This window comes from Anopheles coustani, chromosome 3, assembly GCF_943734705.1.
Source record: "Anopheles coustani chromosome 3, idAnoCousDA_361_x.2, whole genome shotgun sequence".
NCBI lineage: Eukaryota > Metazoa > Arthropoda > Insecta > Diptera > Culicidae > Anopheles > Anopheles coustani.
In genome coordinates, this window is record NC_071288.1 from 91,357,662 (window position 1) to 91,382,179 (window position 24,518).

At 42.5% G+C, this 24,518-nt stretch overlaps 1 pseudogene; it reads left to right on the top strand.

Moving 5' to 3' along the window:
* Positions 1 to 20,174: 20,174 nt before the first annotated feature.
* Positions 20,175 to 20,794, top strand: LOC131269401 (putative nuclease HARBI1; annotated as a pseudogene).
* The last annotated feature ends 3,724 nt before the right edge of the window (positions 20,795 to 24,518 follow it).

A 24,518-nucleotide genomic window follows, 5' to 3' on the forward strand; every position in this document is an offset into this window, starting at 1 on the left:
CGTGCTTCTCCCGACCGAGGGTGACGAAACCTGGGGAGCCAGGCCCAAATTCGGGCACCATCGCCGGAATTAGATGTTTATCAGAAGGTGAAATAGGTAGGTAAAATAAACCCGCTGGACAGTGAACATTAAAGCGAGATCAATCTGATATCACCTGATACCTGATGAGAAAGGAAAGAAGAAAAAAAAGGTTGAATTAACAATGGATGAAAACCGTATACACAACAGTACGCTAACGTCCAACGATAGAGGAAGAAAAGGCTTCCTTCAATTAATTGATAGGAAGTGGTATTTGATCTCTTTCTCCACGAACAACAAATTGCCCCAAATGTCAAGCATACGAAGGAGATGACATTTCGTCTTATTTCAGATGTAAGATGTATGAGCGAGTGTGCTCTGGGGAAACGTGGAAGAAGAAAAGCTGAAGGAAACACCACAATGCACATCACGCGGTTTAGAGCATAGAAAAGAGAAAATGCGTGCAAGAGAAAGAAGAAAAGAGATAAATTTAACTTCATAAACATTAATCTTCTAATCATTGAACATTTCTTTTTATGGACGATTTGATTTACAAAAAAAAGAGCACAGCATCGGATGTGTGCTTTTGTTTGCGGACGCACACACGGCCGCGCTTTCTACTCCCGTGCAAGGCATCGTCGTCGTCCGTCGTGGGCAGGCGGCGCGGGGTGGTGGTTTTATCAGTTCGAACAAATCTACCACAAAATACCGCCCCGACGGAGCCGAAGTCATAAAGCAATTTAATTCCCATTTTCCAACGTTGCCCTCCCATCATCTCATCGAAATGGTGCGTTCGGAATGATAAAAGACCGTTTCGTTTGGTTTTGGGTAGGCGATGGAAAGTGTTTGGTTTGCTTACTTACTTCGGACTGTATTTCTATCATGGGTAACAGAGGTTTCAAGAAATAAGATCTTGAAAAGGATAAACAAATTACGAAAAAATGAAAAAACAAGCACAACTATTTTCATAAGTGGTTTAACCTATCAGCATTCGATTCGACTGTAGACCTGTTTTAAAAACAAAGTCAAATAACGACACCGAAGGCCGACTAACACCTTCTGGAGGAATGGTGTAAAGATTGTGAACTATTTCCAAACAACAACCGTCAAAGGCGATAAAGTATCTGCATCTTATGAACCTGCCGCGAAACCTACAAGCAATAATCAGCGATTAAGATGCGATCTTATGCATTCCCCCGCTGATCTCCCTCCTTTCACACAAACCTCCCCTCGACTGGCTGCATCAAAACCAACCGACGGTGTGACCAAAGCGATTAAATTGTGCGCGACAAACAGTAGGAAAAAGAAGAAAAAAAACAGTTTCTCGTCATTCACTTGAACAGCGAGCAAGATTTCGCGCTCAGCGTCCATCGCCACCTTTACACGATGGGAGGTGGTAGTCAATTTCTGACACTACTGTGTATTACTTGTGTCTGTGTGTGGGGCTTAGCTCAGATCCCTCGCTCCTATGATGCAACATCAGCGCAAAGCGCGACTTCGCAGACAAACGCACACCGAGACAAATTGCACCAAGTGGGTTCAATATTTCAACATAAATGCTTTCTGAATCAATTGTAAATCCATCAAAAGAGTGTCAGAGGTACAGTGCTCGTAATTGAAAAATCATAGAAATATGTCATAAGGTACCAATACGAATCAAATCATTTGCAAGAACGAGAAGAAAAAGCCAAAAAGGGGGGAAAAAAGTCGACCCTTCAGCTTAGTCCGTTATTTCTTAATACTTCCTCGGCTTCTAGAGGGGTCTCGGTCCGCGTAACAGTAAGGTGACGCCTTATAATCACAATAATGCACGTGGCACCATTTTTCAAACACAAATCGTTGGCAACGCAGGCCTAAGCTATCCCTTAAGTCACCTTTCGCGTAGAAGCGGTAGGAAATTTATGTTGCGTGAAGTTCGCGTGTTTGTCTTCTAAAGAGACCAAAAAAACTCTCCAAGGCGCCAGCAGTTGCCACCTGATGACACACATTTCGATTCAGGCTTGAACATTCGTGCCAGTGTTTGAAATTAATTTGACCACTAATAGCGCTCTCCATCTAAACGTGGCTTTTTATTGTGGTGTGCTATTGTGTTCTACTTCACATTACGAAAATGCACTCCCCGCGGTCTGTTTGCAACGTTCGGCACCATTTTTTGTGGTGAAGGTTAAACAAGAAAGGAAACGAGACTGTTGCACCCTTCAAAAACTGTGAAAGCACTTTCAGTAAACACTACGATCGTGTATGTTAAAAACAAGCTTATTGATTCGCAGGTGATAGATTACACATACAATAGTTGGTGTGCTGATGTTAATTTTCGAGTTTGTTAGCAATTATCGCATGAACATAAATAGGAACACTGGTGCATAAATATAAACGAATGAAAACGAACCATTTCTCACAGCAAATATTAATGTTCGGCGCGAGGTCATAATTTTCGTATCCTCACCCAAGCAGAGCCGCGGTGTGGGCTTCCACCAAAACGGAAAATCGATTACAACATCACCCGCCGAAGTGAGTGCAAACAAATTCATCTCTTCCCGGGCTCATTAAATCACTTTAAACCATCGTTTTCCTACCTTAATCGCTCGCCATCCCTCACCGTTACCCAGGCCAGGCTTGGAAGCTGTTGGCGGGGAAAAGGTTAAACATCTCTTTAGGCACAAGATGATTTTTTAACACAGACCTTTCCATCAGGGCGCGCGCACACACACGCTTGCCTTTTCCTCCCATTCCCATTTCGTGCGGTTCGCGGGGGGCAATACCGAGACCCAGGCCAGTATTCTCCCTTCGATCCGGATAATGTTGGCTCCCACTTTCGATGTCCATCCGCGCCGGACCGAACGCGTCAAATTATAGGTTCAAAAACTTTGTTTGTAGGCCACATCGGGTTGTTTAACGCCCCTGGACGGTAGGGTTCGGCGGTCGTTGATTACGGAACGAATAACGTTGTGTTATGTAAAATTTGACTCCCAAACGATCCTCAAATTATGTTGTTGATCATTTTTCTAACACGTGGCGTCGTATAACATAATAATTGGGTTTTCAGTTGCATATTTTCCACGTCATTTTTGTGTTGAATGAAACCACCTGAAAACATTAAATTAATGAAGCAGATAAACAAACAATAAGAGGCGATCATGATTACTTTCCATTCGTAAACTAAAATCTGAATATATTAATGAAACTGTCTCCTCGATCATTTAATTCAAAATCCAAATAAAACATAACATCGCATAAACTAACATGTATTTTCCTTATTAAGGCTTTCTTTTGTTATTGACATAACAAAACGCCAACGTGACATAACATCGTAAACAAGAAGCAAGAAAATAGAGCCACTGACACTGACATTCAACTGTATAACGTTAGAGGTCGCCATAAAAATGTGGAAAAAACAGTGGAAGATATAGTTAAAAAATAAAACACCCTCCATTATCACTGTCATCGACATTCAAACGGTGCCCCAGGTGAGTTCTCCAACTGACCGAAACAGGTGAGTGTTGGCAACTACATAGCACAGAATCACCACACCGCCCATTCCCATCCGGAACCGGCTCTGACGTTTGGTTCATGTCACTATCACTACCTCCCGGGGGGAGGAAGGAAAAAAGGAGTCTCCCCACCCGGGGGTCATGTTACCTCCCCACAGGGGGTGGTGGGAGGATGTGCAGAGTGACGCTTAAATTGACATCCATTCGGAGCTATCGAGTAGCACCGGCTTTTTGCTGGAAAGGTGTTGGAGAAGGCCTGATGGGATCCGACGACTCGTAGCCACCAAGCCCACACACCCTCCCTCCCTCCCCCCGCCGGTAAGCAGCGTCGGCGCTCGGGTAACCGTCTCGCTGACAGCTGACAGCCGATGATTTGGAGGTTATGTACACACGCAAAGAGTTCGCAATCGCGCATTGTTGGCGCGCGAGTGCAGCCCGACTCATGGTTCGTTTGCGCGTTTGTTGTTCACTTCATGCTGTGTCTCTGTTAACCCTCCCCTCACCCCCCAAACCCTTCCTCATCCCTCGCTTTGTTCCTTTTTCCCAATCATCAATCGTTAACGAGCAAATGTGTTTTGATAGGAGCGAAAACAATCCGCCAGAGATACCGTTTGTTTGCTTCATCGCCCTCTCTCTGTTTCAGGTAAATCCCCACGCCATGATATACTTGAAACAAGATTTTTTAAAAATTTCAGGATTGACGAAGAAAATAAGTCATTTTTAGAAGAAAAATAAAATATAAACAAAACATTAAATGAAATTTACAAAAAAAATGCATCACTGGCTCCTCAACATGTTTAAATGGGAATTTGATCCTGTTGTTCTTTGCTCCAGGAAAGATATGCGTTATTTATACCTTACGAACTAATTAAGGAGCCCCAACCAAATTTGGACGCCCATCTATCTAAGCACTATTGGAACACCCTCAAATGTTATGTTTCGATTTCTATCACGGACGAATTCAATTTGGCAGTTGTATGCTGTCCGTCTGGCGGTAGACGAAAGCAAAAGCAAAAAGAAACCTACACCTCACACCGTGGTTATTTTTAGCACTATTCGAAAGGAACAACTTTTGAAGTTCTAAAAAAAGCGCCGATGTTGGTGTTGGTGGGTAGTTTAGAAGAAAAAAAAAAGATCATTGACGATGCCAGCTACAGACACCAACCGGGGGGCAGAGGGCAGCATCATCCTCAAAGCCAAACCCTTCCTTTTTGCCCGGTGGGTGGAGTAGTGGGGTGTTGCCAAACATATTGGCAATGGAAAATCTCGCTCGAAAATTCGAGATTTCCGCACCGTGCGCCAAAAGGCAACGGAATGGCAAGCGTGAGAACAGAACAACCACAGTATCACTCGAAAAAAGAAGAAAAACAAGGTGGAATCCCGCTGTGGAAAATTTCGGAAAATATTTGTTTGTTTTCCTTATGTCCAAACACTTTTCTAGTTTCTTTTTTTTTTAAGCATCCACCTTCCCCTGGTTTGATCAATATTTGTGTCCGGAATAACAAAAGGGATTTTTTGCGCTTTTCGGACCCCTTTTGGCGCACAGGGACAAGGAAAATTAAACCGAGCGAGTCGATCGGGAAATGTTAGGATGCAAAAGATGCAAAGGAAACAGAAAAAAAACACCAAACCAGTTTTCCACCAGGTGCTCGAAATGAACGATGGTAAAGGAAAAAAAAAAGGAAACTGTGGGAAAAAGACCTGTCGCCATCTGCTATCTCTCTGCGTCCTTGTGTGTGGTCCTTCCAATCCAATTCGATCGAAGCGGCCTCAGGACGTCGCGCTGCTGCTTCTCTTTTCAAGGCCCATTTCCGGTTCGATCGGTCCCGGAAAATTCGCTCCCCGTCGGACGAGAAGGGCCATAAATAATAAATAGCTTCCGTGTAACACACGGTACAGCAGGCACTACATACAAAATGGCAGATGGAATACTTTTCGAGGCGCTTTTATGTTGCCATTCCGCGGAGAATAAAAAGTAATAAAGTACGGAAAGGGAACGCTCGGGCACATTGAATGGAAACTGTATCGAACTCCGGTCGTGCGGAAATATTTTTCCGAGGGATTGGGAATACGGTATCCTGTGCACGAAGGACACACTCCCTGCTTCTTGCCCGTCGATTGTAAATTTACCGGTGATGCATTAGACCGGATATTGTTTTTGAAAGTCGCTGTAGAACACAACCACCAACTCCCAAGGTCCGAGGGATCGTAAAATCGAATGATTGAACGTGAACGTCACCGTTTGCCCATTGGACCATGCGATTAGGTTATGTAGCACACTCTTGGGGCCATCGAAGAATTAGTCATTAGTTTCAAAATCGAAAGTGCACGAACAGGCGAGGTATATTGACCTCCCAGCTGTCGGTGGTATATGGCGGCGGGCGCTAGTCGTGCGGAACAATGGGGCAAGTTTGGTCATTAGAACAGAACCAACCAAGACCCGAAACCATCTTGCAACAACAGTTGGGCTTGCACGATCCGCAACAGAAAACCTACGGTAGACAAACCTGCTTGAGGGAGTCATCGGGTTGCACAACTGCCAAGCGACGATTTGAAAATTCATAATTGTCCGTTACACAGTCACGTCACGGTTTCGAAAAAAGTAGAAAAAAAAGGAAATTTGAGCCGCAGTTCGTCCCCAGGTAAGCGGTGAGGCAAAAACCCTTACTCACGCAAAGACAATACACACACTCGGGCACATTGAATTGGATGCGAAAAAAGGTTTTTAGCAGAACGCGAACGCGAGCAACAACAACAACAACAACGGCTTGAGCAAACGGTCGGAGGAGTGAGAAAAAAAAATCGAAAGTTAAGGTCACCAGCACACACCGCCGGCGCAAGGGTGGTAAAACCGGTTCCCATCCTCAAAAACGGATCGATCCTCCACGCAACAGCACAAGTCAATGGACACAACAACACCAAAACGAACAGCAGCAGACGGTTGGGCATGAGGGAGCCGCCGGGCGAATCTTCGGAAACCCGTTCTCGAAATTGAGGCTTGTAGAATTGGATAAAATTACTATTTGGAGGTTAGGACTGCTTCGAGCTCGAGGAACAGAAGGCAATCGGTTAGAAACCGTGACCAAATTTTAATAGTACCAAAGTTTCCATCGTTTGCATACGCGACCAATCAAGAACTAACCAATCTGAGAAATTGGTATGTTGAATACCGTAACATCAAACCTTGTTTTAGCAAATAATCAACATTAAATCATCATCCTATCACTTCACCTAAGTCCTGGAATCTATTCTGGACCTGATTGGAACTCCTGATCTTCAACAATACGAGTTAAGTGTACCCGTTTAACACCGACGAAGAATCTCTTGCCGGTTGTTTATCGATTTCTCGACTAATAACAAAATGCGCTTGCGAAAACAATGCATCCTAGAGACATTCCCCGGATACCTTCCCCCTTCTTCCAACAGTTGTCTGCAATCGTCCCCTCCGATATCCCGGCGAAACGAAAGTTTAAAATTGGGCAATGGAATGTTGGAAGTCAATCATCCGGACATTGCCGGACGGGGCAGCAGGCGTAGAACAACGCCGTCGGATATCACATCATTTCACGCTTCATTAGCTCGCACAGCATCGTGTGGCCGATGTGGATTTTCGCATTCGCAAACGCGCCGGACACCCACCCACCGCCGAAGGGGTTTGAGAGGCGATGCAAGGCAAGGAGTAAAGGGAAAGAGCGCGCGTGCAATTGGCATTTTTGTGCTTCAGTGAGCCGCCTTGCGCCCGGAAAAAAAAGTGCGGCCAGAGTGGACGTACGCAGTCTTCCGTGAAGTCCTTTCACTTCACCGATTCTTCTTGTATGTACGCCAGCTTCGATAAAACTTCCGCGGGGCCAAACAACGCCTCGAGTCACAGGTTCGATCACCTCCGCGCGAAATGGAAGTTGGTCGGGTAATTGGAATGATTGGTTTTGTCCGGAGAAGTTAAAGGTGGCAGTTTCCGTGAGCTTAAAGTTGCCAAAGGAAATTTGGGGAATGAAGCAACTACTCCAAGCGACATTTTTGTACTGACGTAAGAGCCTAAAGTGTCACAGGAGATGGTAGAATCATAAGTTTCATTTTATACTAGACCCTTAGTCAGCCGTTGCTATCAACCCCAAAACTAACAGCTCTAACCCATCCATAAACAGCGAGTCAAGAGTTACCAAACGGCAGTAGGAGGCGGCATCCTCGGAGTATCGGGGCTGGAACTCCTTTTACATAACAATCGTTTATACCTTTTTGGAGACACCGGTGCCTACTAGCCGAGTCGAGCCGTTTCGAGCAGATGTTGGTCCGCACGGGTGGGTTGGTTCTATATACCCTCCTCCTCTACAACTATCGGCGGCATCGAGCGCGCATTAAGAAGTCTCGTAGGTTGGAAGGCCTACCCGGGGGCGAGAGAGCTTTCGCGAGCAGAGCAATGACGGGATGATGCAAGAGACCTATAAACACATCGGTTTAATCGTGCGTCGTTGGTTTGGTGAGGTTAGGTGTGAAGGAATTCGTTAGAGAATCGTACCAATACCGCAGCGAGCAAGCCGAGGGTTTCTAACGCAAAACCTTGGTAACCCCTTCACGTCGTCAGGAATATGGGCAGAATGGAACAGAAACCACAAAATAAAGTTCCATAAAAATCCTTCCTTCATGGAAGTCCCGATATTTCATTCCGTGAGGGTTCAACTGGAAGACCCCGACAGCGTACGATCCCTGTTGTACGGAATAAAAGCCTTTGAGGAATAACTTCCTTCAACGTTGTACGTGACGAACCTGCACACACCGACGACACACGCTGTAGGTATCTCCTTCTACCTTCATTCCGTGGGCTCGTCCCGGCAGAAGATGACGTTGCCGGTGAACTTAATATTCCGTGAGCAGGATGGTAATTGATGGCGGTTTCCAACCAGTGCCACGCCGGTCGGTTCCCGGCAGCCCAAGTTAGCAGTCAAAAACCGCGTCCAACCCTACGCCATATATTCCTTCTAAAGACGAACACACATATCTTAGCCGTGAGGTACTCTCACCCCCGTTTTTCTTCAACCATATTCCATCCTAGGTAAAACTATAAATGCGCGTATGAGGCAAGAAAAAAATACCTTTTTGGGAAAACGCCATAAAACGTGCGGACAGTTTGTGGTTAAATTTATGCTCGCACCTCCAGAAAGCCGTTTCTGTCCAGATGTTCGCTTTTTTTACTTACACCTGCAACTCCGACTGTCCACGAGATGAAGGAAAAATCTTCGCCAAAGGTCTAGCGAGTATATATGTCTCTTCTATTTCTTCCAAGCCAGCCTGTCAAAGGTATTCCTTCTCGGGAGGATTTATAAACCATCTTTAGTATTCACCATACCATGCCAGCAACTACGGTTTGATTCTCGGAAGAAGAAGCATTTGCACTTCTGAACATCTGGAAGTTGCTCCAACGTCGTCGAACAGGAAGCAGGATGTAAGAAAGTCGGTATGACAAATCGTTGTCCAGAATAACATAAAGCATCGATTGGAATTCGAAAGGTTGCCCAACTTAGAATCGGTAATGAATACAACTTCCCAGATTAAAGGCACCAAAGGTATTAGATTTCGAACATATTTCCGCCGGACGGAACACGTAATGAACATCAAAGATTCTGCTCACATGTTGAGATACAGAAGTAAAACCAAAGAGATGCACCTCTCCTGAGCCCCGAGATTTCAAATGCAGACGACGGCGGACTAGCGCGGGTTTAACGACACCCATTTGGACATCATAAACCGTGTAACCGCTCATTTATATTGCCCGTATCAGTGTCAGGTTGCCTCGACGCACCCACCTTTCACGCTGATTTTCGTTTGTTTTGCGGTCGCATGCCACCTAGGGTGAGATTGCTTGCTTTTCGGGTGCTGTTGTTGCAACGCAACGGGCATGATTTGCATTCCAATCGATACGGCTCATCTGTGCGAAATACCAAGGACAGCGCGACGCAGACACCACTGTTGTGTACAGAATTGTGGGCGGCGATGAGTTATTGCCATTGGTTTGTTTGTTTTTTTTTAACTCCCATTTCGGGCAGAACTTCCGCGTCTTAATGATGCGCCGTCATCGTCGTCCGAAACAAAGCTTCCTCCTGTTTTTACAGTACAGTGTGCGGCGGCGGTGCACCTATCGATCGGAGCCCAGAACTTATGGCGGAAAACGGTGGCGTGACGACGGTGGTGGAAGGACAAATTGCCCGAACACTCTGAACCGCTCCAAAGCGTTCAGAAATAATACAGTTTTAACTGACGAACATGCATGGATGTTGCCACCATCGTCTGGTAGAACAAATGCAGAGTACATATTATGCTTGATCGATCGATAAAAACAAGGGTTTGGGGGCCTATTTTCAGGCTTTCCGTTTGAGCGTTCCTTGAAATGCTACGTCTGACATTGTACAACGTGATTCATTTGGTTCGTTTTCGCGCTTCTCTCTCGGGAACGTTGTAGATTTTTCCAGAACTCGAGGAATTTTATCGATTTGAGCTTTCACATTTTCCTATTTCTTATTGACAACCTTCTTTCTAAAACGATATGTTAGTTTTACTGATCTTTGGGTGATAGAATGTGAAGCAAAGACTTTTAAAGTACATCAATAAATGGCCTTAATATATTTTTCTTTCTGTATGACCCTCGCCTCCAACGTTACTACAGAACAGTGCCCTACTAAAAGCACAGACCTCGTTATCTTAAGTGGCCTAAATTTGCGTCTTAAATCCTTCCTACTGTCGCCCAAGTGTTGGCGAAAGGGAATTGAGCTACGAGGAAGGTCTTAAGGTCGCTCACTACTACGGAAGGGTAGGTGTTGTTGGTCTTTTTAAACTTTAACGTTCTTTTTATTCCATCGCAACGTGTCGGTAAGCGCAAAACGCGTAACTTCGGTACCAGCTTGCACTTGCTTGCTGCTTTTCTCTCTTGCGAGACTGCCTCCTACACACGCAACTGCAATGTTTCCCGCCCGCCAGTCAGGGGCCAGGCAACGTGCGGCGGCGGGCGCTGTTGTTCGGGCTCAGCAAAACGAATAATGAAAGACATTGCAGAAATCTTTCCGCCACGAACGGGGGACGGGAAGAACCGGGTGGCAACAGCGCGGTATTAATATTTTACGTCACCCTTAAGGCTAGAATGTATCCAGCGCTCCAAAACGATGGGGCTCGTGGGACTTGAAAAAACCATATCTGAAGAGAAAGTCAGAATCATGTAGCCCAATCCCTCTGCAAAGATGGAGGTCGAAAATGGGTTATAGAGTTTACCTTCATAATCCACCAATTCCCACAGAAGTTTCAAAAGTATTATGTAGCGATAATTCGATCAAAATATTAACTTAGTGTTTTCCTTGACATTAACTCACCTTTTCAATGGTGTCGTTTATCCCTATAAGGAACAGCTAAACACTCCACCGATCACAATCAAAAACACACACTAGCTGGTCACTGGATCAACGCTCCAAAAACGCTCGTTTCCAAATGACTCAAGCACACACTAGAACCTAAGAATACAGAATAAAACGTATGTTACACAGATGAAAATGGCTCATATTTTACAAAACACTCATATTTATTCTCTATCTGTTTTAACTTCCGCACAAATGAAAAATAAAGTATCCTACTGTGCTTTAAATTCCATCCTAATTGTGCCGTAATCATGTTATTTAACACGAAAAGGGTTTGCCACTTGGAAATTCGTAATTTTTTGTAACTCAAAACTATGTAGACCATCCAAATCTCAGTACAGCAGTCATACACACATACACACAAACAGGCACGAACTTTTCACGAAATAACGTGGCTTAAATAATGCACTGGGAGAAGCTGTTGAACTTTATCCAATGAATTTCGTGGGGCGTCACATTTCCTGGAACCAATCCCTTTTTCCTTCTCGGTAGCGTGCTCTTCGTCCTTAAAGCCAATGCAACTCCACCCAATCAACCAACGTGGGACAAGTCGGTCGGGAGACGGGCACAATAATTTATGTTCACTACGATTTCACTTCGTTTTGCGCACCACTCCCCGACCGGATTTCGTCTTTTCCGTGTCAGAAGATGCTCAAATGACCCCGAGGGATAGGTTCAAACCAGGACTTCCGGGAAAGAGCGACCGGGAAGCCACCGGTGGTGGTAGGTGATGGTAAAACAATTAACCCCCAGCAGAAACGGTCGTTCACAAATGGACGACAAATGAATGAAGCTTGGTTGGTTTAAAAAATGTGCAGGACTCCCCGCAAAGCACTGTTCGAAAAAGTATATCATAGAGGACGTAAGGCGTAGGTGTTTTAGGTACGTGGGGAGTTGTTCCAACATCCCTCATCGATAGGCCGGAGGATGGGCAAAAACAATGCACCGTTACACGCCACGAACACACACACAAACACCCACGCACACCAACATACACAAGGACACAATCCCCACGGATCACCCCCTTCCGGAGTGCGGCCCTAGTTCGAAGTACTAACAGTGACTAAAGTATATCTTATCTGCTAACGTTTTGTTCTAGCGATAGATAACAAAACTGGAGTAAAACGCCCAAGATTTCACCTACACAGCGAAGGGAGCGTCGTCGAGTAGCAAACACGGACGGTCGCAACTAGGCAAACGGTTGTACGAATCTCGTCGGTGCCGCACAAACAACTGAACGTCGTACGCTGTTGCAGGAAGTTTTCCCAGAACTGAGGGAAGGCGAAAAAATGCCACCGTCAGGACATCAACCCACTACTCTCGTCGCTCTATATCTCGTTGTGTTTCCTGCGCTCTCTAGGGGAGGATTCTCCGTCACCGGAAATCGAGAGAACGCGTAACGTCATTCGGTCGCCCTTTCCGGCAACAGAAGGAAGTTCCACAAAATCATGTGCCACATCATAGGAGCGAAGAAGGTTCTCTCGAGTTCAAAAGCATACAGAGAGCGAATGCCAAGCGTTTTTCGCATAACACACACCACACATCTTTGCTTACTGGGGAGAAGTGTTCAACACGCATGCGCAACATTTGCAACATCCTTTGCTTTCCTTCCTTTTTTGCTCGGTTCCCCGCCTTCAGTCAGTTTCAGGAGCGTTTGACGAACCCGTTCCGTTGCTTCCTGCCGTAACACGTAAAGTACCACTTCCGCTTCCGGCGGCAACAAGGGAGGTCTCGTTCAAGAAAATGTGTTCATTTTCTTATGTGTGTCGTTTTTAAACGAGATTAAATGTTCCTACGTCAGAACAGAGGACCGATTGCACCGTCCTGTTTTACAACAAATTGTTATGAACAAGTCACGGTCAGTGCAAGTGCGTTCCAATAAAAAATGTTGGACATAGTCCCCTTTAGCTATCGCACACATCCATCCGGGGGGCTTTCGACACACCCTTGCACAACAAAGTTTACATGCGTGATGTCAAAATCAGCTGACGGTAAGAACAAAAAATCACCATTATCACACAATTGTTGGAGTTCGTACTCAAGTTAAACTGTCTGCTTATTGCGCAAATCTATTACACCGTTTGGCATTTTTTCTTGTAAACCTTTAGAACTTGAGCACGTAGAGGTATGAACCATTCAAAGTTGGCACGTTCGAGATTAGCGCCTAAAGGTCGCTAGTACAGACGCGGTTATGAACGAAAACGCGCTCCACGTTAGTGAGGCACATTTAAAAGGCTAACTTCAAAAAGTACCTTAAAACCACACTCGTCAACGGTTAGTGATCGAGTCCAAGAAACACCGAAGAGTACTGGCGACAGAAAAAAAAACCACAGACTCTCAACACGACACAAAAACGATAGCGATCCTCCCGGCGAACACACGACGATCTGCGCGGTTCGAAGAACTGAGCCAGACTGACGCGATCGCGAACGCGCCCGCGCACACATCGACCGATCGCAGCTGCACTCGGCGGTTCCGCCGCCGCGTGTGCTCTTTTCACACACTCACACACACGCGGGCAGGCGCGAGCATCGCGAACCAACACGCGCAGACGGCGGAGATAACACACAAAGGGACGCGAATATGTGGCCGTTCCGCCAAAAAGGGTTACGCCGTTTCGGCCCGTAGCAGAGCGGTAGGGTGTGGGGGTTAGCTGAGAGGCAAGGAAAATTAACCGGCCATCCGAACTGATCACCTGCGCTCTGCCCATATAGACAGAACAACCAACGAAGAAAGAAACAATTCCAGTGCGGGGGATCGTTTTGATACAACACATCCGAATAGGAACAGGTTATGCTTTCCCAATGTGGTCGTATGTAAGGGGGTGCTGTAATCGACCGTCTGTGCAGCACTGTAATAGAGGAAGGAGCTCAGTCAAATTGTATACAGAAATAAGGGACCCCATACCCAATGCCGGGGCAAAACGTTGCGAGTATGTTCATAATGAATTTTACAATTTCCAAATTACATCCCCAGTTAGCATTTCTTTTTTCGGCTTATTATTACGTAATAATAAGGTATTACAAGAGTTTAAAAAAGAATAAATCTTTTAAAGCCTCAACGAAATCTCTCAAACCGTCATGAAATCGGCTGCTAGTACACAACTATGGGACTGAGAAAAATTATTAGTTTACTGAAGAGGTTGCAACTACCCCCTATTCCCCTATACGCAAGTAAACCATCCTATCTGCATTACCAACAAAAGTGTGTGTATGTCCGTGCATTGACACGCAACAGCACATCGCTGACGATATTGTGTGCCCGCGTGATACACATTATTTTCTTATTGCTTAGACGACAGACATTGGAGCATGTGCGGAGAGAAATGTTTCTAATTTCACACCCCCCTGGGCCAGAGAACACGAAGCTGGGCTAAGCTGGAATAGGCCGACAGTCCTACGATTTTATACATCATCTTCGACAATGAATTCTTTTTACACGAATCCGTTCCTGTTCCTGTTCCAGATACCGTTTGGCAAGACGAAGATCTTCCTCTCACACTGCCCGGCAACACGCGTTCGAAGTGATAATTATGGATTTAAGAGATACCGGATCGAAAGACACCACTTACTAATTAGCGAGGTTATTCATTCGATTTCTTATCTCTTTTTACACGTTTCGTTCTCAATACAACAAAAAGCACAATCATCAAGCATAAATTAGCCAAATTAGAGGTGAAAGAAGTAAAAGGGGGCAAATGTGAATTATTTTCTTTTTTGCTACAAAGGCCCGGTACGTCTATATTCATTTTATGCCGTGAGTACATAATGAATGATTCGGCGCAAAAAAAACACAATCCCAAAAATGAAAGTTTGTCTTCAACACGAAACAGATGAATTGTTGTCTTCATGAGGGTATGGTTATTTTTGCAAAAAAAAAACTGTTGTATCTGCGTTAGATTTTTGTAATGGATAATGAATAATCACAACGCCCGCTCTTTCGGACACATTGATAAAAATACGTATGTTTTATCAACGTTCCACGAAAACACGATATGCGAAAACATATATGATATGTTCGTGGGTTATTTATTATAAACTCCAACTACTTAAGCTTCTGAATGCGAATTGCTGTATCTGAGCCTCAGTCCGTTCTTATATAGTATGCTATCCTATATCCTAGCCTGCTACCACATCATAGCATACTATAACACCTCCCCTTTTAGGATTTTTTCAAGACCTTATTTTTAATTCGAGAAGATCTTCGAACCATGTTAAACGGGGGTTTCAGTGATTCATTGGTTTCAACTGGTTGGGACATCACCGATGATTCTGGTTTGTTTGTTTCTCTCGCTGCAGGCGCTGTTTCATCAATCAAAATCTGCCATGGTAAAGCAGTTAATTGTGGTGAATGTTTGGTTCCACAATCAACATATCGCCTACGCATTTGATTGATATGTGCCCAAATTACTCTTGTTCGTCCGTTGATTTCCAACATAATTGTGTAATTTACCGAACCTTTTCGTTCAATGACTCTTCCTTGTTGCCATTCGCTATTCAGTCCTTTGGTTCTATATTTTACATAGATTAAATCATCTGATCTGAAATCTCGATAACTCGCTCCATGCTTCTTATTAAATGCTTCATTCTGCTTTATGTTTATCGAATGCTCGAACGTTGACTCCTTTCTTTTTAATAAATCCAAAGGAATTCGGATTTTACGCTGAAGAAATTCTTCTGCCGGAGATTTACCATTAGGAGTATTTCGATTTGGAGTTGATCTATAAACTGATAAAAATGTTTGTAGATGTTCAAGATCAGGGCATTCTCCTTTGCTCAGCTTCTTCAGACCACGCTTCAGTGAATCAACAAATCGTTCTGCCTGACCATTAGACTGTGGATGGTATGGTGCAGATCGCAGATGATTTATGCCATTTGTTCGACAAAATTCTTCAAATAAAGCACCAGTGAACTGTGTTCCCTTATCCGATACCAATGTGTCTGGGTTTCCATAACGAGAAAAAATTTCACGTAAAATCTCGACTGTTGTACTGGCAGTTATGGAGCGTGTGCGGAATATTTCTGGCCATTTGGAAAATGCATCCACTATAACCAAATAATAGTATCCATGGATAGGTCCAGCAAAATCTACATCAGGGTGTCCACTCAGATTATGATTTCAAATTCCCGGTTTTTTCCCGGTTTTTCCCGGTTTTTTCCCAGCTTTTCCCGGTTTTTTCTAGTTTATGCAGGTTCTCTACATTTCGATTGCTCATAGTAGATAAACTTATCTGTTATATGTCTCTATGACTTCTAAGGTAGTTCAAAACTGCATCTAAGTTATGTGCTGAAGAATGCTTTAAGGAAATAACTTCAAAATTTTTAAAAAAAAATTTTTTGATACGGCTCAAAATTAGAAATGAATAATGATTTTCTTTCGCTCATAGAATTTGCTCAATCATACAGGGTTTACCATTTGATAAGACAAAATAATCAGATGATTTCACAAACGCAGTAGATGATTCCACAAACGTGAAAGATGACATGCCAAGTGAGGCATGTACACCACAATCGTGGCACATGATATCACAATTGTGGGAGATGATAGCACAAGCCCGTACGGATGGTGTCAGTGAAGTACAAACTCGCGCGTATAAACGAAAGTCAACGCGGGTCTACAAGTCTGCCGAATCGCTGTGGATTCGTTTATACGCGCGATTGACAGACCATCCGTACGGGCTTGTGCTATCATCTCCCACAATTGTGATATCATGTGCCACGATTGTGGTGTACATGCCTCACTTGGCATGTTATCTTTCACGTTTGTGGAATCATCTACTGCGTTTGTGGAATCATCTGATTATTTTGTCTTATCAAATGGTAAACCCTGTAACATTGTTCAACAAAAGAAGGGAGATGTAGCATATCTTTTGTACATCTTCTAATATTTCTATCAAAATATACTTTAATAAACACGTCGATACAAATGATTCACGTTATCAAAATTTCAAGCAAACACACCAACAACTTAAATGACCTACATTTCACCAAGATTTAAAACTGACCAGCACACTCGTCTAGCGAATGCCGCCATGCAATAAGATCCCATACCAAAACGTTAAACGTAAAACAAATAACTTTATCCATATCAAACCATTGCTGACAAATAGAATGAAACATACGTAATTATTTCCGTGAGAATAATAATCATCACACCGCGACTGAAATTCCATGCAAAAAGGCAAATTTGTTGCAAGCATAGAAATCGATCAGATCACATCCGAAAGTTACATCCATAGTGACACATTCATAGCAAGTGCAGCAAGAGATTGCACAAGCAACACATTTACGCGGGACAAGAACCGTAAGTTCTTGTTTATCGTAAATTTACTGTAAGCAACCTTATAAACTCAACAGGATAACAGGTTTTTTGTATGTCTTTTATTATCGACAAAGATTGAGATCACTGATAAATTCTAATTCAGTATTTTAATCAAGGGAGAAAAAAAATAACAAAAACCATTTCATTTTTAGCAATACGATTAACAAAGTCAGGTAACAAAGAAGTGCTACTAAACCTAACTTATTTATCCAAATTTTCCATTGCCTCATCTATTAATGCCACTTCTTTTTGACAGGTTGCGAGTATTTTCGCCTTTTTCGATTCCAGTTCCTTCTTTGCTTGGTTCTTTGCCCTTTTCATAGCACCTTCTTTGTCTTTTTGATCCTTTTCATTTTTCTTCTGCTGCAAGCTCTCGAGATAGCGTCCGTGGGCGTTTCGAGCGTACTGGATGATAGATTTATTTATGTCGACAGCTAGAACACCACCAGCGTTCAAAACGGCGTCGTACACCATTCGCTGTGCTACTAAACTTTCTTCGATAAAATTGACTTCCAGGCACGCTTTATTTACAGAAAATCCTCGCTCCAATGTTGCATTGCCATGCGAAAGAATCAGGATTTTTTGCAAAAAATTTCTGAAGTTTGCGAAATCTTTCCCTGAATCCTTAAGAGCACTCATCCAAAATGTGTCTAACCTACAATCATGTCGTTTATAGCCTGCTAACGATGATTGTAGGCCAGAAATTTGCAATACCTTTGAGAATTCCTCACGAACTTTGTCAGCGACAGAACCCGGTATTTGCTCTTTTTGAACCATGTCATCCAGGCAGAACTCCAATCGTTTCAGTGCGACATCACGCGAATGCGTTATGGTCTCAGGATTTATACACGAAATAAATCGAGTAAACCTGTGTACTAGTGGAGACCGGTCACAAATTTTCTTTAAAAATGCAATATAGTACGCTTTGCAATCGTTCTTGAGTTGCAAGATCAGCTTTTCCGAAATTTTATCGCGCGCCAAGGTTGCTTTAATTGCCGCTTTGGCTCCAAAACCGATGTCTACTTGCGATGCCAATAGAGTGGTGTTGTCTGTTAACTCTATATCGGTAATCTCTTTTGCTTTTATATTCAAGAATTCGGGTTTTAGAACTTTTCCCATAATTGAACGAATTAGCGAAGTTAATTCCTCGAACAAGAATGGTGCCATGGGAGCATCACTCTGGAACTCTCGCAAAAAAGGTTCCACCAATGCAGCAGATGAAACGAAAAACGCAAGTTTTGGGCTCAACATTGGATCAGAAACGGCCTTTTCTACTAGAGCGAAGGGCTTTGATTGAGCTACTGCTGCAAAACTCCTTTTAAACAAATGATGGCCTTCTTTGAGCTTTTTGTCACGCTGGTTTTTAACTGCATCCACATACACCTTCAAATGAGGAACCATTTTTGTAGCACGCTCAGCAACAATCAAATTCTCAATCCATCGAACAGGACAAAACTTCAGCGGGAATATATCAGATCCAGTGGTTTCTTTGTAGTCCGCACGACGCAAAGGAAAATCTTTCAACATGTGATAAAGCGATGCCAAAAATTCGTCAATGCTCCACTCAGTGTGCTTCATACCATCTTTGAAAGCATTGTGCACAGCATGCAACCCACAGCTACCGATGTTTAGTAGATCAAAGGATGGCACACCACGTAGATTCCGTATTTCCTCATTTAGGTCCTTCATTAATCGCCAATTGACGTTTGGTCCGTCCATGCTGAGTTGACACACATTATTAAGAAGAGAGGGTCTTCCTTTCGTACATTGCTTCAATCCGTTTAGAAGATCACACGCGCGCGAGGAATCCAAAAACGCCGATCCGAGGTATCGACTTTCTACCCGGTCGACGTTGTAGTTCCAAAATCTTATACTGACATCCATCTGTTGGCGCTGTGACACTTTGTTTAGTGTTTCATCGAAACCAATCACAAGCTCCGAACATGTATCGAGTTGCTTGAAGATTTCATTTTTAAAATAAGGTGCCAAACCGTAAGTTATGAGATAGGAAAGTTTTGTGCGTCCCATATCAAGCTTGGCAGCGATTTGGCTATCGGGAAACATCTTCCTAAAAAGATTCGAGTTAGCTGCAGCACTGCGATAGGAGTTGTGAGTGACAACAGTTTCCAGCGCCCACAAAATTTCGGCTTTTGCAACTTGATCGTTCAACAAGTATTTGTTCAAGACGTTGGGAGTCGTGGGGTCTTGATTTTTGGTGACGGTGGAAGAAGCTGAAGATGTGCTTTGGGCAGCCACTTCAGTGGAAGTTGAAGGTAGTGACGAAGATGAAGATGAATGAATACCAAGGTTTTGATCTAAAAAAACAAATTCATACAAATAAAATGAAATTATTATGCAGGATTAAGAAATTAAACACGCCGGGCTCCAGAGTCCAACACTTAACATTCCGTTCGGCCGAGAGCAAAATCACCGCTTTGCTCAGCGTGTCAAAAACAATTTAATTTCCTTACTTGCTAAAAAATGGTTGATTGGAAGGTTCGTTTTTTGCACCAACGCAAGTTTTTGATGTCCTTTGCTTTTCTCATGACTAATCAAAGCCACTCTGCCCATAGAGTTGATTTTTATTTTTTTACTGCACCATTTGCAAATCGCTGCATAAATGTCCTTCGGATCGGAGGAGCACCACGGAAACGAATTTTCGTAGCTGGGACAATGGTACCTATCGCGAAAGCAGTCGGTAAAATTTACCAACCCGTTTGATTATATCGACCGATAAATTTATCTACTCGAATTGGTATCGCGAATGTATTCAACTGAGCAGTCGGTAAAATTATAACAACCCATAAAAATACCTATCGAGTAGTTTCGCCGTCTGTCAAATTACCATGGAAACCTAGAGTTTGTTTACTTTTAACAACGTTACAATTAGTGCGACTTCTATCGTATCGAGAAGCATTTTAGTTCGTGAAGCATCCAAAAGATTTGAATGATAAATTCATTATTATTTTCAAATGATGCGGAGAATGAAGAGGAGATAAATCTAGCAGCATACCGTAGGCGATTGAAGAAGCATTTTGATCCGCTTGAATTATTGGATAAAACGTAAGCGTATTGGCTCAACAATCGTTGCCACTGTTTTAATATGTTCCTTTTTCAGCTTCATTAACAATTACCTAGTTCCGAAGAGGGTGTTTGAAGAAATCCTTGCCAAAGTGGAACTAGCATAAGCATAAGCGTGGGTTATCGGCGGAAGAAAAATTGTGGAACAAAGATTTTTTGCTCAAGGGTCGTACCAACAAAGTGTTGGTATCGATTTTACTATGGCAATTGCCCAATCTACTTTTTCTGAAACGCTAGATCAAACTCTAGCCGCGTTGGAACGTGAACTAGCGGATTTCATAACCATGGATATGACTGCCGACGAAAAAGCAGACGCCAGGAGATATTTTGTAAAAAATTACCTGTCCTTGTGTAGTTATGTGCACCGATGGAACTCACATCAGAATTGTCGCACTTTACGACAACCCAATTCAATATTTGAATAGAAAAGGGTTTTACAGTTTAAACGCTTTAATGGTAAATATTAAATTTAACACTTCTTTATAAAATGCTTGTTGATAATGATCTTCTAGATATGTGACCACAGGCAAATGATCCTATTTGTAGATAATACAATACAAGCCCAATATCTTTATACTTAGAAGAAAAATGAAACAGTGGTGAACGAACGATGAAGCTGTTGGGTTTGTCTATTTACATATGACATTCTTGTACCCAATATTTATGATTTTTTTTATTGTTGTTTAGGGGACTCTGCTTATCCTTTAAAACCATGGATGATTAAGCAACGAATATTTCTATTTTTCTATTTCTTTCTTATACATTCACGTACTTTTTTCTATCAAGTTTTTGACCTGCCATAATTCTAAGGTTGTCTTAGAGTGGTACAGGGTCAATAAGATTCATTTTGTACCAAAACCAAATTTGCCACAGCTTCGCCCCAATGAAAAATACTGGGCAATCACAAAACTTTGTCTTAGGCGAAGTGGTGTAACAGTTAGAGATGTTCTTGGCAAGCAGGAAGTGAACGGAAATTGCGAAAACGGTGTCTCCTTCCACGATACGGGCGCTAATGCAGGAACCAAAAAACAAAATACGTGAATCTATAAGAACAGGGAACACAATGCATAACTGTACAAAAGAAAAATACTCATTTTTTTATACCGTTGAAATTTTTTGGAACCTCAAATTAATATACTTAATGAATTTTTGAAATTATAAAATCGATCCGACATCTCTATAAAATTTAAATTGGTCCGAAGTACGAGAAATACGGAACGTTTGAGGGGTATCGACCGACAACGGCAAATAAAAATTACTTAAATTTGTTTAAAAACGTTTTTTTTAGCAAAACGATAGAAAATTACTATTTCTAGGCATTCTAAAAGTTTCACGCCGATACGACAATCCAATCAATTGTTTTTTCAATATAAAACTACAATAACTACCCGTGTAGGCGGTTAAATAAAAAAACAAATTTTAAAACAAAAAAAAATTTCACCAGAAAAATAAATTTTTTGATGGGCTAAAGTGGTTAAAAAATAATAAGAGAGCAAAAAATTAACACAGAATAACATTTTTACATTTTTTAAAATAAATCTTTCCACGGTCAACAGCTCTTTTCAGTATATCGGATGGGTTGAGGCAGTAGTTAAATATATCGGTCGATATAAAAAAAATGTTTCGTTCGCGATGCAAATTAAAGACTTTTTTAACAACTGCTCGATTTTTTCCCCACGATTTGTACGGTAGCCATGGCAATTGTACACGCGTTTTTACGGGTTGATAAATTTGATGCGTTGCGATACCATTCCGCCATTACTGTCATTATATCGGTCGATATGTTTATCGACCGGTTGTTAACTTGGTTCGCGATAGGTACCAATATGTGGTTGGCATGGCTAGCGATCTATGGAGAACATTGTTAATAGTAGTTAATAATTTACATCAAACCGTACGGCAGAAAGCTTACCTGATAGCAAACACAAGAATAAAAAAACACTTCAATAAACACAATAACAAGTAATGGAAACGAAAGGATGATGTAGAACGTTTGAACGTTTGGAACAATTTTAAAGTTTCCTTGCATTCACCTTCCCGGATGTCGCAAAATATGAATCGGACTGAGATAAACGATAGGAGATCAGTAATGAAAGAGTGTGCTAGCAACACCCGCATATTTCGCTCCCAGATTATGACTGCGTTGGCGATCCCGTTCTGGCACACTTGAACAGATAGCGTGCAACAGATCCTTCAGCAGCTCTCCCAGGAGAGCGCTGTGTGACGTTGAGAGATCGCATGTTGTGCTCTTTCGCAGCAGTGCTGTAGAACGAGAGCACTTCTTCAGTGCTCATAGCAAACGTTAAAACAGAATGCAGTCCTACTCTTACTCCTTGATAATTGGTACTCGGACATCGTGATCCTGTTAACAGCAAAGCAAAACGAGTTGCGCCAGATCCCGCAGTAGCAGGCAATCCACTGCCTGCTCTACTCCTTCCTTAAGTTTGATAATGATTTTAAGGTCGCAGTATCGCCTACGATAATCTCATGCCTCAATTGATCTTCTGAAAATTGATGTAAAATAACATTTACCACGCGTTTTTTCACATTCTACGCACTATTTATACAACAAATAGCAAAACACGATGTATAACAGCATCTTCCGCACTATTAAAAATAACAATAACTTTTGAAAATAATAATAACTGATGAATTGAATCCGTAAACAAAACAAGGAACGATTGTCAAAAAATTTTCTAAGAAAATCAAGGCGATTTTTTCGGGATGAATCCAACTGGATAGTAATCACTTTGAGAATTAAGAAGGATTGACAGGAAATATTGGTAGAGGGACAGAGGTTTTCAATTTCAATTGAAAACCACGGATTTGAGCGCTGTGAATATTTTCGTAGAATATCATAGGAGGCGATAAGCTTTTTATCTAGTAGATTTACTAGATTTAAAGTAATTGTTTTGGCTACTCTCTGAAGCATATACAAATACATTTGGTTGCTTTGCCATTTCATATCGAGTGTTTAAACAGATGATCAATGCTTTTGCATTTTCAACTGGAAAACCTTGTCACCATGTTACCAAAGTTAAACCCTTGATGCGTTTGTCATTCGCATGAGGCGTTCTCTCTCGTCCGAAGAAGAGTATGGCTAATTGCTTCCCTGGCGACAAAATCATCATGCTTTCTCGCTTTGCCTCTACGCCGGCACTACTGGAAGAAACGAGAACGGAATACGAATACATTGAACCTTCAAACAGTGGACAGAAAATGTGGCCCTTAACAATTGAAATGTAGTGACAGTTTTATATGATAATATAATTACGCTTCGACAATAAAATATAAAAATCTCAAAAAATAGCTATATGAGAAATATTCCCGGTTTTTTTGGCAAAATTCCCGGTTTTCCCGGTTTTTTTCCCGGTTAAATTAAATTCAAGGCTGATTCCCGGTTTTCCCGGTTTTCCCGGTTGAGTGGCCACCCTGCTACATGGATACGCTGCCATGGGCTATTTGTAAGAGGCCATGATTCTAGTGTTGATTTTGTTGGAAACTTCGCTGCTTCAGCACATGAATTACATTGGCGCACATATTGAACTATATCTTCGTCAGTATTTGGCCAATACACATAACTTCGTGCTAATGCTTTCATTCGTTCGATGCCTGGATGTCCACGATGTGATTGGTAAAGAATTCTTTTCTTGAACTTAAACGGGATGACAACTCTGTCACCGAACATAACGCAATTTTCGACCACTTGAAGACCGTCTCGTCTTAAGGCGAATTTCTTTATGTCTTCATTTGGTAACGACTTCATTTCTGGCCAACCTTCGTTGATAAACTTTACAACTTTTTGTAGAAGGGGATCTTTCTGAGTTTCTTCTACAATCATTTTGTTCGTTACCGGAAGATTGCTAATGGTATCTTCTAATATCGCTTTTACTTCAGTTTCGACTTGTACTGCGGCTATCACGTAATCTTCATCTGGTTTTTCTTGTGATGACATCAATCGTGATAAGAAATCTGCGCAGCCAAAATTATTTGTCGAAACGTACTGAATAGTGAAGTCATACAACATCAGCGTTAACGCCCAACGTTGCAACCTATTTGCAGTATAAACTGGAATTCCAGTTTTAGAACCGAAAACTCTAAGCAGGGGTTGATGATCAGTTTGAAGCAGGAAATGACGACCGAACAACATCTTATGAAATTTCGTGACGCCAAACACCAGAGCCAATGCTTCTTTTTCGACTTGCCCATA